Genomic DNA, 6,000 nt, shown 5'->3' with positions numbered 1-6,000 from the left:
CCATCTTAATTACTAATTTTTATACTTTACTTTTTTTTTTCACATTCTTCCTCTAATTTTTTTTTCTATCGAACTTTACCTAATAAGTGTTTGGAAGCATCTGAGAGGAACTGAGGGAATCGTAGTAATCCCAAATCCAAATTCAAATCCAAATCCAAATCCATGCGGGGTTTGGTCTTAATATTGGATGATTTTTGACATTGTTTGGGTTGCAACTTTTAGTGTAGTAGTGTATAGGTAATGACCTTATTTGGTTCTAGGGAGGGATGAAAACACAATTCATACTCATAAAGGATGATGTGATAAAAGAGTTTCTTAGCTAGAAAAAACGCTTAAATAGAGAGCCCTCTGCAAGAAGAGAAAATGAATAAAGCTTAACCCGCAACCTGCATCTTACAATACAAGCTATAGACCATTAGCATAGTTTTAAAGAAGATATACCGTTTTAGTGATACAATGAAATTAGTAAGGTGAAGGAGGTACTACACTATTGTGAAGTGATTATCTAAAAAATGGACACTCTATTTAATGGATAAGATGTACAAATTTGACAACTAATAACAATGTACCACATGTAGATGAATGCAATGTATTCACAAATATACAAGTTGTTGCTAGTTAGTGATACAACTATATGAATATTAGAAGAAAAAATTAGTGAAAAATGACGCCGCAAAAGTAAAGAACAAGAGAGAAAGTTAGTAAATAAATTGATAGGCACATCCTTTGTAATATTCTTTACCATTGAGTTCATCATTAATTGACTTGCGACTTGTATTAACAACATCAGATTTCATTAAAACATAATAATATTTATGTTTGTTTAAGTTTCCATGGTATGATTTAAAAATATTTTACATATTTAAGTCATATGATGCAAATTTTAATGGATAAAAAGAGTTTTAGTTAGAAGGTTATAAAAAGAAAAACTAAAATAATAAAATAGGAGAAAATTTATTTATTATGCGTTGAATATAAATTTTATAGCAATATAAATCACTTACATATAGTAATTTTATTGACTTTTAACACTTTACATTAGTTGCTGCATAAAAAATCTTGTTACCAAAAAATCTAGGACAATTTAACTTAAATAGGCACTTACCAAAGGGGAAGACGGTGTTAATATGAAAATGATTGAGATCACCTAGAAACAATGAAACCGAACAGTCCTTAAAATGCTTAATATATTGAAATACGCATCTAAAAACAATAACAAGCTTTAAACAAGTGCCAATTTTTTCTTTAGACAGAAAGAACATACTTATACTACCTCAAAATAAGAGTTTTACACAAGTTCAAATAAAAATTAATGATAAATATTCATATTGTAAAAGCAATTGCCAAATTACTTATGAGTGACTCGATGACTCAAGATAATGCACGTCATGTGTTGAGTAACGATGAGGGTGTAAAGTGAAGACTTTAACTCCTTTAAGTGATGATATTCAAAACACATATTAAATTAAACAAATAAATTAAGTAATTATATTTAGTTGTTTAAATAGGTCATTAGATATAAAGTGGTTAATTGATAGATAATTTAAGTCTAAAAATATGTTGAAATAAGTTTGAAATAAATTCACTTAAGTTAAATGTCTTTATAAGATAAGGTTAAACAGGAACGTATATTTTAATAAGTAATTACATGTTTTTACACGACTTGTAACTTGATATTTTGAATGAGTAATTTACTTGGTAAACAAGTTTTCTTATAAATATGGAGTTGTTGTTAGCTCACCTAAAAAATAGAAGAATAATTCAAATGAAGCTAGAATCTTGGATCCTTATGTGGCTTATGTTTTTCGGTTGTTTGAATTATTCAATATTCAATGCTTGGCATGCGTACTAGCGTGGCAGCATATCAAAGATTTGAAAGAGGTAAAAATAGTAACAAAAACGTGTATTGAACAAGTCATAGTGGAGTGTCAGATTTTACTTATTGTCCAAGGTTTTGAAGACTGGTTCAGCATAACCAATTGGCGAAATTAAAAGAATGAACTTTTATTGGTTTGTACGGCTATGTTAAGACGTAACATATATATAAGGAGCTTCATTCAAGAATTAAAAAGATTGCAACACTACTTACGGAATAGCTTTCTACTTACTTTGAGATTTAGTATTTAAAAAGTGTTGTAAATTTAGTTCATCTAATACTACACATTTGTAATACGATTTAGAGTAAAAAGAGAGTTAGAATTTTAGTTTCATCTACGCTTAAAGCTTAGAATACTTTTTAAAGTATTTATTTTGTTTTCTTTTTTGTGAGATTGGGTTTAGTACTTTCATTAAGGGAACTTGTAAGACGTTCTTCAAGAGGAAGAACGTGGTTAGAGAAGATAGAAAGGTCTTAGTCACATAAAGTTAATTAATAAAAGGCGTTGAATTCTAAGGGTTAGAAAAATAACCTATTGGTGGGGAGTATGCTATTGATAGCTGAACCTCGTTAACAAATCCCTTATTCTTATTTTCGTACATTTTCGCATTTAGTTCATAGATCTATTATTCACAGTTGTAGAAAACTGTTTTAAAAGGTCTCCCAAGCTCTTGAGCTTACCTTCCAGGAGAAAATTTTAAAAGGGCATACCGCACCTCCACCCATCCCCCCACCACCAATAAAGAAGTTGAGTATGTTGAACGTAGAGCTTGTAGTGTGCATTGGGAAAAGCAAGGAGGCTTTAATCAAGGCAACAAGAGGCTCTACAAAGGATGTTGGACCATACCTTGAGCAAGGTAAGGCATGAAAGGGTGGTTACTTGCTCGAGGCAACATGTTAAAAGAAAACAAAAGGTTGCTCAGCAAGCGCTCGTTTGAGCAAAGTTTGGCTTATCTGAGCAGAAGTAGCAGGTGTAGAAAGAAAGTTGCTAGAGACAGGCGCTCATTCGATCAAGGTATAGGTTCCTACAGAAACTCGACAATCGTTTTTGGACTGTTTCATGCAACTTGATGGCTATATTAAAAGGCAATTAAATCACGAGTGACGGTGGGTTTATTACTAATGTTAAGTGTGATTCTAGAAGATGGTATTCCCTCTAATTAAAGGGCCTTTAGACTTCATAAAATCAACACACAACACATGTTAAAAGGGCTAATTCATTGTGAGGGGGCTAGGGTAAACACCAAGTGAGCTTTTCTTCCATGTATTAGTATTATGAGTGATCTCCATTTGTGAGATGTATGGCTTGAGAGCATATTTTCAAGTATGAGAGTTTATTCCTTGATGTGTTGTTGAATCCATTTATAAAAGTAAATGTTTTTTGAAGGGGAGGTATATGTGTTTATTGTTTGTCATCTATATCGCTTATATTCTGTTTTTCATCATCTTCTACATTGTTTCTTACCATTTTTGGGTCCAAGTACCCCATCTTTCATACATTTATCCAAATCAATTAAATACTTTATCACCACAAATTTATAGAATTGCAAAAGAAATGATAAAGTGAAGATTTTGAGAATAAATGGTTAGCTTCACTTACTAAGCATGTTTTTTTTAGCTCACAGCTCAAGTAAATGTTCTACAATATCTAAAAAAGGCAAAAAAAAGACCTCTTCAAAGGAAGTTAAAATTGCAAATAAGTAAAAGTAATGAAAATAATACAACCTCTATTTAAATTAGTTTCGACACTTGCATAGTATATGATATTCATGAATCAATATTGGTTCACTTCTTATTCTATATGTATAAGAAAAAGCATAGTCAAGTATAACTTTGTTTGATTTGTCTTCGTATATATTTTCATATATAATATCAACATTTTATAATTTTGAATTATCCGCAACTAAATATATTAGGAGTCAAAATACTGCATTGAATTGTGTAAAACAAATGTAACAATAATTTGAACTAGAGTAAGTACAAAACGTTACATAAAGTTTTTCTAATCAAACAGTCTCATACTTGAATAGAAAATTGTTACCGTAAAACATCGATTTCTTTCTTAAATGTTTCTTTTATTGAGTTGCTAGCTTGTTGTTTTAAGACAGGGAACTAATGCACACAAATAGTTATGCCCGATTACTGATGGTCGCGGTTCGGGTTGCATAGGTTATGTTTCGATTCCATCCAGTTCCGGTTCAAAATTCTAGAACTTGATTTGGACTGTTCAGTTTTGGTTAGGTTTCAAGCGGTTCCTTAGCGGTTCAGGAGGCAATTATAGAGGTTCTAACTCCTAGGTTGAGGGTCGGACCATCGGTTCCATTCTTCTTTTTGCTTTAAATATAATATAAGAGTAAATATAAAATACTATAATAATGTGGACGTGCCTTTGTTGATTTCTTGATTATTGTCGAAATTCATTACTTGTTAATCGTTATTAAAATATTTATAAAAAAGAAGGAAAAAAATAAAGTAAGAAAAAAAAGATAAAGATGATTAATAAAAAAGTGGGAGAAAATGGACTTAAACCTAGTATCCCGAAGGAATACTAAGCTGCCTACGTATCTCGAAGGAATCAAAGCCCACATAGATCTTGTCATACCTTTTATTTGTTTTTGTTGATTGATCGTTATGCGATATTCATAATCCTATTTGTCTTCATCATCATATTGTTGGTTCAATGCCTACACTGCCTCTCCTCCAGATGATGATCCCATCATCATCCATGGATTATTTTCATCGTCTTAATCATCATCGTTCTTGTAACAACCACTATTTTAATATAACTTATTTATAGTACTAATTAAATTAAATTGGGATTCGATTTAAGTTAATCCGAGTAATATTATTTGATATATGATAATTTGTCTTATTATATATTTTAACTCGTATTTAAAGTTTTTTTTATTTTAATTAAAATGACGATTGAATAAAGTAAATTTTGAGACTATTTTATTTTATCTACGATTTATTTTAGTCAAACATATTTCGTAAACTAAGACAAAAGGATAAAGTATCGTACAAACTTTGAGTCTCACGTTGAGGTGTCATGAATTGAGTAACACATCTTTTGACTAGTTTGAAGTTAAGACACATGTTATATTTATGTGTCATCACCAAATCATTTTAAACCCTTTCTTTGAATTGAGTATCACATAATGATACCACTTAGTACTCATACTAATATTTGCTGTAATACCCCAGATTTAGCTTGAAAAAGGATTGATAGACTACTCATATCAACAAGGTGCATCTTTTTTTCTAGGGAGCCTATTTGCTAAGAACTCCACAGTTAAGCGTGCTTAGTGGGGAGCAATCTTAGGATGGGTGACCTCCTGGAAAGTGTTCCCAGGTGCGCACGAGTGAGGCCAAAGTGCACTGGAAACACTTGTGTTAGTTTGTGGGGCCAGTCTACAGTCTCCATGAGTACCACCAGCGGTCCGAGGGGCCGGGGTGTTACACTTGCAAATAAAAAGCATAAATATATCTTTTCCTTCATCTTACTTTCGATCATTTTAATTCCTTCACCATTTTTTTTCTTTATTTGAAAAATCTCTACTAATTAAAGAGCTTTATATACTCAAATCACTCCTATAAATCTCTTTTATGTCTCATCTCAACAGTATCTTCCTCCGCATGTTATAGAAAACTTAAAGTTCATCTTATTTAATAAGTGTTATTCTGATCTTTCAGTTTTTGATAAATTTCGAATACCCTCTGGCCATTTGTGGGTTTTAGTTTCCGCATATGATTTGTAGTGCTCCGAGTCGCGGTCGCGTGGGCATGAGTTTGTATGAGAAAGTTATGCATGTTTTAGTAACAATGTGTCTTGAAATGATACTAATAAGGAATTTATAAAGTGGGACTAGAGGCTATGAAATAAATTGGGTATTCTTTTAATCAATTGTTTAAGGTTATTTGTTGGGTATTTAAGATTGATTTAGGGTTATTATTCTTTCTTCAATTGGGTTTTATTGATCGGTATTGTTGAGTTATGGGTTCTTATTTGATTAATCTGTGTATTTGGTTCAAATATCAAATATGGGAACGTAAGTATCAATTGGCTATTTGATTAGTTGATATTATTTGAATATGATATAAGTTGGGCATTTGGGATTTAAGAT

Source organism: Amaranthus tricolor, chromosome 4 (genome assembly GCF_026212465.1).
Source record: "Amaranthus tricolor cultivar Red isolate AtriRed21 chromosome 4, ASM2621246v1, whole genome shotgun sequence".
Taxonomy (NCBI): domain Eukaryota; kingdom Viridiplantae; phylum Streptophyta; class Magnoliopsida; order Caryophyllales; family Amaranthaceae; genus Amaranthus; species Amaranthus tricolor.
The sequence above is the reverse complement of the archived record's forward strand: the minus strand, read 5'-3'. Positions refer to the sequence as shown.